The sequence below is a fragment of the Octodon degus genome, unplaced genomic scaffold (genome assembly GCF_000260255.1).
Source record: "Octodon degus isolate 3935 unplaced genomic scaffold, OctDeg1.0 scaffold00248, whole genome shotgun sequence".
Taxonomy (NCBI): domain Eukaryota; kingdom Metazoa; phylum Chordata; class Mammalia; order Rodentia; family Octodontidae; genus Octodon; species Octodon degus.
Window position 1 is genome coordinate 2762322 of NW_004524824.1, and position 11482 is coordinate 2773803.

General features: G+C 50.7%; 1 protein-coding gene across 1 annotated transcript in view; it reads left to right on the forward strand.

Annotated features, from left to right (window-relative positions):
- The window catches only part of Emb (embigin), a 25728-nt gene that overhangs the window by 538 nt on the left and 13708 nt on the right, over positions 1-11482 (forward strand). The window lies entirely within an intron of this gene.

An 11482-nucleotide genomic window follows, 5' to 3' on the forward strand; every position in this document is an offset into this window, starting at 1 on the left:
GGGCTCCTCCTTGTTCTGTTGCAATGGCAACCATTATGATGGGCACGTGGCTCCGTGACTGGATTTGCATTTCCCAGTAACCACGTTTCATAAGAGGAGTTACTGCATACTGTGACTCGGGTAAGGAGTGCTTTGCACACTCCAGGCGGGGCTTGGCTTAGCGTCGAGGAAGTGAGAATAGAATTGGGGTTGGATTGCGGGGAGTGTGGTACTAGGATTTGAACCTGGGGCCTTGTGCGTGCTAGGCAAGCGCTGTGCCACTGAACTGGGTCCTCGGCCCTTGGACTGGGATTCGAAAGCTGAAAGGAGTGAAACAGATAAAGAAGGGCCATGCCTGTGGGCTCAGTCCCCTGGCAGGCCAAGTCAGAAGGAGCTCAAGAGGGACCAGGAAAGAGAAAACAAGAATGGTGCATTCTTCTAGGACTTGAAATACTTGGCTCAGAGCTGTCCAAGACTGCAGCGCTGATGTGGAGGACTCTGCGGAGGTCCTGGAGGCGTCCCTTCCAGGAGGTCGGCTGCTTTTCTCTTAACCACTCGTATGGATTATGATTAATGTATTTAGTGCAGGGTCTACAGGGTCTCGCTACACAGATTGGACTCGTAGTGATCCTCCTGTTTTTGCCCCCCAAGTGCTGGGCCACCACGCCCAGTCTCAGACACCTCTCAGAGCACCCCGGGGCGGGGCCGGCACCACATGCAGGGGATCGAATCCTTAGTCTGCTGAGCTGTCTGGCCGGCCCTTGTGTTGAATTTCGAGAATCTTGACTATTGTGTGCCTTCCTGTGGAGTTTTCATCATCGCTGACTGGAGGTCTACGTGCCTCACTTAGTATGCCATATTTGTGTGTGTGTGTCTTGGGAAGTGTTGTGTCATTTCTGTAAATAGGCTTTTTAAAATGTCATTTATGCTATCTGGCTTTTTCTTTTTATTGGCTCTGATTAATCTTTTGATATTCTTTGCATATACCTGGGAGTAGTTGGCTTAATTTTTTTTTTTTTTTTTTTTGTGGTCCTGGGAATTGAACTTGGGACCTTGCACTTGCCAGGCAGGTACTTACTCTGCTGAGCTCTGTCCAGCCCAATTGGCTTAATTTTTTCTTGCTCTTTTAAAGAAATCTTTCATTCCACGATCGTCAAGTGCAGACCTGTCTTCTCAGCTGTCTTCCACCCTCACATTGGCTCATACTGTGGTGCGTGTTTTTTTTTTTTTTTAAAGACAGGGTCTCTGCAGCCCAGGCTGGCGGTGAGCTCGCTCTTAGCCCGGCCTGGTCTGGGACGCACAGCGATCCTCCTGCCCCACCCTCCTGAGGGCTGGGATTACAGCTGTGCTCCGCCAGGCCCTGCTCAGCTGCGTACACAGTGGAATTTTGATCTCCTGGTTATGTGTTTGAACCTGTGATCCGTTTCTCCCTGTGCTGGGTGGTCATGGTTCTACTAGTTTGCCTGACCTCATCCGCGTCGGCTCTGGAGTCACCACGCATCTCCTGCATTTCGGTTGGCATCTGTATAGTCACGAGAAGCTATTTCAGATTTAATGTTCTTGTCATTGACTCTTGGATTTGCCTTTGGTGAGCTGGTAGGCCGGGATGGTTCTTGCTTGTCCTTTTTTTTTTTTTTTTAAATTCATAGGTCGTGGTGCGTAAATTGCTTATGGCGAGTAGCTTCATTGCTGGTACTGAGGTCCCTTAGGAAATGACTTCTCAGAGACAGCTTCCAGGTGTAGCTGGCTTTTGGGGTTTGAGTCTGTTGAAGATCCGACTGCTTCAGTTTGTTGGGGATGAGACGCTGCTGCCTGCTGGGCCGGCTGGTCTGGGCCGCAGCCTGTGCCTACTCCACTCTAACTTTCGGGTGAGCTAACTGATCAGATGCGAACACCCCTGTGGTGACCCAGTTCTTCCTTCCTGAGACAGCTGGGAGATGGCCCGGGTGGCCCTGGGGAACCCTGATGTCCTCTCAGAGGCTGCCAGGCAGACCCCCCCCCCGCTTGCTGCTCTTGTCCTCCCTGCCTTTCAGAATCATTGGGAAGTCGCGTCCTCCTCCAGGCTCATAGAGAAGTCTTCCCACATATGCATATGGTGTGTTTATTAATTTTAATTATCTAAGTGAAACTGAGTTCATTTATTAAAATACTAAGGTATTATTTCCAAAATTGTAGTCAAGAATTTAAAAATCCTCTTGCAATACCTACACATAATAAAAATAGACGAGATCTCCTCATAAACACTGGCCTTGTACCATGAGCAGGAGGGTGGCTCCCGCCTACTGACTGGCCAGGGCATCAGGTTTCTTGGCATCTGTGCCAGGCCCTGCGTCTTGAGGGACACAGCGCTACAGAAACAAAGCCGAGCCTGCAGGCCGAGGAGCGGGATCAGGGCCCCAGTGACCCTAGTTAGGCCACACACAGTGGGAAAATTCAGCTGACTCAGGAGGAGACGCAGGGTGGTGTCTCTGCCTTGAAGACTCTGGGGGAGTCTCTTAATGTGAAAGAACCCTGCAGAAGCCCCAGAGAGCCTTCCGCCTGCTCGGAGCCCAGCCCGGGCGGCCCTTGGTGTGTGGCTAGCCTTGCGGGAGGCTGCAGCCTGCAGTGCAGCCCTGGCGGAGATGCTGCCCCGAGTGGGCTGGGAAAGCTCTCTGGAGCCTCGTGGGGCCCCTGGCTGTGCAGCCACCTGGGAGAGTGACACAGAGCACACCACATCCCCTCGCTAGGACGCAGGTGGGGACACAGAAGGCGCAGTCAGAACGGGAGATACGGGAGAAAGCAGCGCTGTGCAGGAAGCAGGCAGCAGGGTTGAAAGGAGCCGAGCAGAACTGGAGAGGCCTCGTCAGATACTAAAGTTACACTTTTAGTTATGGAGGTCTTGCTTTATCTTGGTCTGAGAAAAAAGAAAAAGGCTCAAGTCAACAACTTCTGGCATTGCCAGTTCTGCTGAAAACCCACTACTATTATGGACTGTTGGGCTATGTTGGGTTATTTTGCTGAATTCAAGCAGCTACAGTATTTGAATGGCAATGGAGCACCCATCTCTGACAAAACAAAAAAGGGGATGTAAATGAAGGACCACAGTGAAAAAGAAAATATATATATGTATATATATAAAATAGTAAGGATAGATACACAGCTACTTTCTCTTAGTTCAATGAGAAGAAAGATTTGTACTAATAGTGTTTAGACAAGATATGTCTGCGTCTTGTCCTCTGAATAACTACTACAAAAACAATATCCAATGTATTAATTATTGAAACTGTCCTATTAACCTGTTTTGAAACTGTCCCATTGCTATTTCTTTCTCATTAAAATTATTTATTTACTTATTTGTACTTTAGGGAAGGGTCCACAGGGTGTCCAGGGTCTCACTAGTAGATCAGACTCCTAGTGATCCGCCTGTTTACAGCCTCCCAAGTGCTGGGATCACAGGCGCACGCCACCACCCCGTCCCAGCTGCAGTCTCAGCGCGCCCTGTGGGTGGGGCCAGGCACAGCAGGCCTGGGAATCCCCCCACCCCACCTCTGAACCTGCTTGCAGGCGCTTTAATTCGCTGAGCAATCTTTCTCACTAAAATTAAAAAAAAAAAAAAACCCCAAAAACTCAAAATACTTCTGGAGAGAAACCCTGCAGAAGCAGAGCCTACCACAGCCCTCGCTGCTGTCTGCTGGCTCCTGCAGCACTGACCTTGGTTCAGTGTTGATTCCTTTCCACGCTGTGCGTGTGTCCATGCAGGTTATTGAATCATGTTGTAGTGTTCACTACCATATACTGTGCAGATTGCTCCTAAGTACACAAGGTCGTGTGACCCGTCTGTATCCAGTCAGTCTGTTGTCTGGGTTTTGAGTCAATCAGCTGTGGTAAGGATATTAAAACCTTCAGAACCTATGCAGCACTTTTTGTTATTCCCTAAGCAATCCATACAATGGAATAACTTTACAGAGTTAACATTTTGCATGATAGTGATCTAGAGGCAGTTTGAGAAGTGTAGGTGGGGGTGTAGGTTGTGTGTCATTTTTTTCAAGACAGACATGTGCTTCAGGTTGGCTTTGGACTTGCCGTGAAGCCTACACTGACCTCGGGAGTTGGAGCGATCCTCCTGCTTCAGCCTCCCAAGTGCTGGGATCAGGGGCACGCACTGCCAACCTGGCTGCCGCGGTTTGTGGCAGGGACCTGCCTGCGAATCTGTAGATTTTGGTTTCCAGGGTCCTCATGGTGTAGGAGAAGTAATGTAGCTTCTAACCTGTCAGATGTTGGATATGCCACGTTCGTGTTCCTGAAAATCGAGGAATGTATTCTAAGGAACAATGGAGGTGAGGAGGAAGACTTAGGGAGGGCGGGAGCATCTGAGAGGCAGAAGGGGGCCAGGAAGGGGCTGCCAGCGAGCCCCCTTCTGAAAGGAAGCTGCGGGATTGGGAGGTGGGTACATGTGGGCACAGCCGGGATCACCCAGTAAGATCACAAGCGCAGCCGCTGAGGCCATGTGGATCTGTGGCTGCTCAGGCAGCCAGCAAGCGTGCTGGGAAAGGGCAGATGCCTTCAGAGGGCTGGCCAAGGAGTCCTGGTTCCACTTGCATGACTGGTTCCCTGACCTCCTGAGGAGCCCTATGGCCTGGTCATGCCGACCTTATCTCCAGGCATGGCCTCCAGCAGACGCCTGCGTTCCTCTCTGTTGCGCTGGCAGGCTCCCTCCGTAGGCTGGCCTGTGGGGCTGCCTCGGGTCCACTGTGCAGGCTGGCTGGGGCTGCACTCACTGGCCTAGAGGTGATAAATGGGAGAGCCACACTCCCTTCTCTTGGTTCACCTGAATTCCAGCACAGCCATTCTTGCCCTTGGGGGCCATTGTTATGGAAAACAAAAAACAAAACGCTTGCGCTTGAGCGAGGTCACTGTGCTGTGACCAGTGACGGTGCTAAGGCACCTCCTTCGGGGAGTGAATGCTGGGTCCCTGGGTGACAGGGAGGACGGAAGCTCTGGAAGGCAGGGTAGGGCAGCACCCAGTTTAAACCTTAGGAGTTGTTCATTTCTGGAAATTTCCATTTAGTATTTTTAGAGGTAGTTGACAAATAAAAAAGTAACAGAAACCCTGGAAAACAAAGCCACAGCTCTGAGTATCTCAGTGGCTCGCTCCTCCCAGCCACAGGGCTGAGCACGGGGCCTGAAACCCTAACCCGCGCTTGGCGTTGCTGGGCTCTGCTGGCAGGCGGAGGGTTCTGCCATCATTCTAGCGGGCCTTTTGGAGTTGGCCGTACTTCTGCTTGCGTGTGCTGTGTGGTGTCTGTTAATATTCTTTACTAGTTTTTCTTTTTGGGTATTGATTTTATCTGTAAGTCTTTTGTAGAAGTCGCAGATACCATCTCCTCTTGCCACCTTCCTTCTTTTAGAGGCAGGGTGTCCTCTGTATTAATCAATTAAATTAACAAATAATTTTTTTAGCAGCATATGATGGTGAAGAAACTGGCTTAGGGTGATGATCCACCTATCGTGAAAGAGGGCTTCATACACTAGTTCTCTAAATAGTTCTTGCTAGAATTTCCTATGTATTTTCAGCTTAGTTTTACTTAATAAGCTTGAGACTGCAGCCTAAGGCAAGGTACCTTCTCTGCCGGAGGAAGGGCTCAGCATGTCACCAGCTGCACTCCGGGGCCACTTGCAGTCTTCAAGTGGGTCCAGCAGAAGTGCCTGGCGAGCCGGGGTCGCCGTGGGGAGCAGGCAGGTGTTGTTCTGGGGGCTTTTCTCCAGTGTTTCATTGCTTTTGCTCTCCTGGAAAGAGGCATTAAATAAAAAACGCAAATAAAGATCCTGGCAGGCCTCGGGGAGGGCAGGGAGGGGACAGCAGCCGCTCAGCTGACGCCTTGCAGGGCGAGTGCTGGAGGAGGTTGGGACTCTCCTGAGAACTCTGCCGCCACTGGGTGTGCTGAGCCGTGCCCTGGGCCCAAAGGGGCACAATTCTCCTTGAGTTCTTTGTAAAATACTTTTGTTGCTGAAATAATTTAAACAAAAAAGGGGGAATATAAATGAAGGGCCATTTTGTAGTGAAAAAAATACGTCTGTATATACAAATTAGGTTAGATATACAGCTACTCTCTCTTAATTCAATGAGAAGATTTGTACTAATAGTGTTTAGAGAACAGATCCTGTCTGCATTTTGTACTATGTTTGGCTGGCTGCAGTTGTGGGGATCGAACCGCAGCAACCTGAGGCTGACTGCTGTTTTGAAGCAGCCACTTAAACAACTGAGCTAAGGGGCAGACCCCTGCATCTTGTACTGTGTATAGCTACTGCAAAGACAACAATATGCAATGTATTATTGTAGCTGTCCTACTGACCTGTTTTGAAACTGTCTCATTGCTATTTCTCAATAATATTAATTAAAAAAGCCAGTAGGACAACCTATTTCGAAATTTGAATAATTCCCCTGGGAGTCTTTGGACAGGATGTCTTCCTTTGCCACCCTCTTCAGTAGCACTAAGTGAAGGTAGGATGGAGACCCAGGGGGAGAAATCCAGTGGGGGAGAGCGTGGGTACCACCGCCTGCTGGGCACAGATGCGGGTGGAGGGAGGGAGCAGAGTGAGCGCCCGCGGAGGGGCTTGTTCTCTAGCCCAAGAGTGGCTTCTGCTAGGAACAGTGGGGTTAGGAGCAGACAGCACTGAGGGAAAGAGCGCCTGACCTGGAGAGGGGCGGGAAGGAGGGACCCCGGGTGGGTTGCCGAGGACCCTGCCTTTCCTCAGGATTTTATAGAGCAAATCCGCCAGATGAGGTGGGTCCAAGGTGGGGAAACGAGGGAACTCTTGCTAAGTGGGCATGAGGGGAGACAAAGCTAGGACCAGCCAGTAAGACTGTGAGTAGAGTTGCTCAGGTAAAGCTGATTAAAGCAGGATCAGATGGGGAAGCGAGTCACGTAGCAAGCTGGAACCAGTGCAGACTGAGCTCTTGCTGCAGGGTGCTGGGTTAGTGGTGGCTGTTCCTGTTCTCTTCAAGGTGATGGATAACTGTGTAGAGTAGCAATCGCTGATGCCTGTCCCTAGGGAGGTTGGTGGCCGCGTTTCCTTCATCCTTTGTCCTGATGTCTGGCCCACGGAGGTGCTGTATCCCTCACAGTGACGGCATCTCCTCCGCCCTGTCTGACTGCCTAGAATATTCTAATTCAGCTGCCGGCCACTAACAAAGGTTGTGTTGCGGTTTAAATAATGTCAATGTGCTTTTAGGTGAAAATTAGCTTTTTTTTTTTTGAGATGAGGCCTCAGTATGTAGTGCAGGCTGTCCCTGAACTTGCTTATTTATGCAGCCCAGGCTGGCCTCAAACTGTCAGTGACCCTCCTGGCTCAGCCCCCCAAGTGCTGGGATCACAGGCGTGCACTTCCTCGCCAACCTGTCTTGCTTTTAGAACCACAGCTTTTGCGGTGGTGGCATTGTCCTGCTCCAACTAAAAAAAGCATTGCAAAGATGTAGGAAGAAAAGTGAAGGCGGCATCTGGGCCTGGAGAAGGGCTCTGGAAGCCTATAGTCAGGAAGACTGCAGAGAACTGGACAGATTTGACGTTCTAGAGATGAAATTAGGTCAGTTCATGAAACAATTTTCTATAAGCCTGAGTTGTTCCCCGAAGTTGAACAATAAATTAGAGGACCAGAGGAAGAATTTCGGAGAGTGCTCATTAGAAATCATAAGCCCATGTCGGCCCTGGAACCTCTGGCGCGCCGTGCTGGCCCCGAAACCCGGTATGGTGGTGCGGGCCTGTAATCCCAGCACTGGGGAGCTGAGACAGGAGAATCATTACGAATCTGAGCTGCGTAGTGAGGCCCTGTATTCAATAGTAAGAAAGTAAATAAAAAGAAACCCTAAGCGCTCCTGGAGAGTGTTCCAGCGGGGGCGCTATCAGTAGTCCGTCTCACTCTCCAGGCCTTGAGCCTTAATAAGCAATCCCGGGCTTACTTGAAATGGGACGCATGGGAGAGCTTTCTGCACCGGTCATCTTGCTGACAGGGAGCAGGATGGGGACACGCTGTCCACACCCAAGGACAGGCGGGGGTCAGGCTCTGTCCCTGCGCCCCATCTCTGCTGTGTTCTTGCTGTTACCTGAACGCCTCCAGCTGGGTTTAGCTGCTTGCTTAGTTGGGTTCCTAACCTGGGCAGGCTGTTGTTCTGTCTTTAACATCTGCCGCTCAGCTCTTCGCTTAACCTTACCTTAGGCTTCTCCACTGGCCTGTGTTAGCTGAGCTTTTGCGGGAATTTTATTGAGCAAAACTAGGTGAGGTGAGTCGGGTCTGAGGTAGGAAAAACTAATCAACCACTAAGCAGCTGGGTCCTGTGGGGAGTGACAGGGGCGGGAGGTGGGACAAAGCTGTGGTCAGCCAATGAGCTCGCAGGCGTCATGGCTCACGTAAAATTGATGAACAGGATTGCCTGGAGAAGGTCCCAGAAAAGAGCAGGGTCTCTCGTAGGGCTTGGCTTGGTGCCTTCCTGGCTGCCCAAGGTGATGGAGACCTGCTTCGCAAGTCATCCATAGGGAGGCGTGTGGGGGCCTCGTTTCACCTTCGCTCTTGAGGCCTGGCCCTCCCCTGAGCGCCTGCCCCACGTGCCGGGGACCCCATCTTCCCACCGACCTCAGGGCCTGCCTGTCCTGCCCGGCTGCCTGTGACATGCCTGCCTAACCCAGCTGTCCAGAGTAGGAAGAGCGTGGTGTTCTTGCGGAATGCTTACGGAGGCAGTGAAGTGAGGGGGACTTCAGGGACAGGGTAAGCCTGGCTCTGTCTCATGTCGCAGAGCCATGCTCTGCACAGTGAGCTCTGTGCTCGGCGTGGTCAGGCGCCACTGCACTGAGGGGCAAGCGGTGAGGACGGAGGCGTACTGGCTAGTAGTGTCAATCTCAGCTAGGGGCAAGTTGTCCGAGAGAACTGAGTTTCATGTTTATCCCAGAGCCAAAGCAGAAGCCAGGCAATCTGATGGAGAGCGGGACTGCAGGAACACATGCAGCTGACTTGGGAAGATTGTCACGCACTACCAAGTTGTAGCAGGTTTCTGGGGGCCCCACTCAGCAAGCTTGCAGAAATATGTGAATTCTTCAGTTTTACTTATGTCATTTTTCCTATAATTCACGTATTAAGGTCTTTCAGTACCTGGCTTTCTTCGCCGCGTTTCAAGCTTCGCATTCAGTTCAGCGGCTCCAGTGACGCCAGCAGCTGCTTCAGGCCTTTGTTCCCAGAGCGCTGCCTGCAGGTCTGCTGATGTTGGCAAACTCTGCCACCTGCCGTTGCTTAAGACAGCACTTTGTGAGGTTCTGAGCGCACTTAGAAGTGGGGAGACGTTTCACAGAGGCTGCTGCTCTTGCAGGGTCTGTTTTGGCTCTGTACTTGCTGAGAACGTGTGGGAGGGACGAGGGACTTGGGGCATGGGCTATGGGGTGCTGTCTCTCTCCCAAGCCGGACTCCTCCTCGCCAGTCACCAGCATTGCAATAGTCACGAAGATACCTTGCCTATAACAGACATTACACCTGTAACTGCGACAGCTTAGTTGTGCTTTTTTCTTTTTCTTTTAGAAAAAGACTTTTAAAGTATCTTGTTCAAGATTTGAAATGTAGTGTGAACTCCATTTTTAATTTATCTGTGGAAAAAAGCCTGGTTGTTCATCTCAGTAATTTCCAGCAGTGGAGATTTGGTTGATTGGTCTGTTGGAACAGGGCTGAAGACACAGTCTTCCGTTCTCTTCATTCCCTGGTAACTGGGAGTCGGACTTGGTCTCGCCACCCTGCCGCCCTCCACAGTGGTAGGTGTCCCTCTTCCAGAGGCATGCAGGGTTTGAAACAAAACACCGAGACATAATTCACCAGGTGTTGACACTGCTGTAAGGAGAAGAACCCCCTGTTAGAAGTTTGTGCTCTCTAAAATCGAAGCATGAACTTCAGCAACAACTGAGGTTAATTAAGGGCAGAATGCATTTATTGAGGGGAACGTTGCTGTTGTGTACAAGAGGGACAGGAGGGAACCCGAGTAGGTTGCCAAGGACCCTGCCTTTTCTGGGGATTTTATACAGCAAAATCACTAGGTGAGGTAGGTCCAAGGTAGGGAAAAGGGCACGTGCAAGTGGGCGTGGGGTGGGACAAAGCTATGGCCAGTTGCTGTATAATAATTGAGTGTCTCTATGTATAGCCTGGCAGCTTGAGATAATGTACACGATGACAATGTTTTAATTATCAAATCAGGATAATTTGCATACTAGTCATCTCAGACCGGTTGGGAATGTCCAAAATCCTTTCTAGTCGTTATCTATTTATTTAATGTATTTAGCATCAGGGTCTATAGGGCTTACTATGTAAATCAGACTTGTAATGATTCTCCTGTTTTCAGCCTCCCAAGCGCTGGGATTACAGGCATGTGCCGCCACGCCCAGTCTCAGTTGCCCCAGGGGGTGGGGCCAGCCTGGCACACAGGGGATTGAACCCAGGTCCCCACGCCTTGCCTAAGTGTCCCTTTACTCTGATGAGGTATCTGGTTGGCCCTCTAGTCATTACGTTGAAATGTACAGTTAATCATTGTTAACCACAGTCTACCGCTCTGTGCTCTAGAACATTGGAGCACAAAGCGTCCCTTCACCCTCCCTCTGCCCCTCTGCAGACACTGATAACCACTCTCCGGCCCGCTGCTCTATGAGATCAGCTTTTTGTAACTCACACGTCCCAGAGAATGGGAGGGTCTAAGCCCTTGTGCCTTCCCTCTGCTTTGCACACCAGTTCACTGTCTTAGTAGGGGAGCTCACTTACAGAAAAGTAACACTTTGGGGAAGACAGCTCAGCGCTTGGGAGGACAGACAGGACATGGAGCAGTTGTGCTGGCGTGCGTCCGGGTGTGGTGTGGAGACTCCTCCAGTGAAGAGAGCTGATCCTCCTCTTTGTTCCTGGGGGAGGGGAGGATTTAAAGAGGCTCAGTGTCTGCCAGAAAAGAGATTTGGAGAACTCAAGTGCCTTCTGCTCAATGTATGTATGTATTTTTAGGGCAGGGGATATAGCTCAGCGGCATAAGGGTCTGCCTGGCAAGTGCAAGGTCCCACGTCCAGTCCCTGGTACTGCCATTTTTTTTTCTCTTAATGCCCGACCACAGATGGCCTTGTGCAGCTCACATGTGGCCTTCACTTCCTAGCTGCAGCTTTCCGTCTTTCAAGCCTTGTACCGCATTGCCGAATTCCTCTTGGCCAATCGTATGTTATTGACACCGCACCCATGATGATAAGTTCCCTGAAGTTCAGCCTCCCAACACTTACTTGTCAGTCACATTGTGGACATTTCTATTTGTTGATTTCAGGCTGGTCTTTTCTAAACTTCAGTTTGTTGGTGCCATTTAGGTACACGCAAGGGCGGCACGCGCGCGTACGCAAGGTCGTGATTCCTTGTTTGCCACTCCCAGCCCCTCCTTTTGAGCCCCTCCCCTCTCCCTGTTCACAAAACTCTGCTCAACAATGTTTATATCTTACTGGTATATTTTGGGCCTGCTTCATATGCACATGTA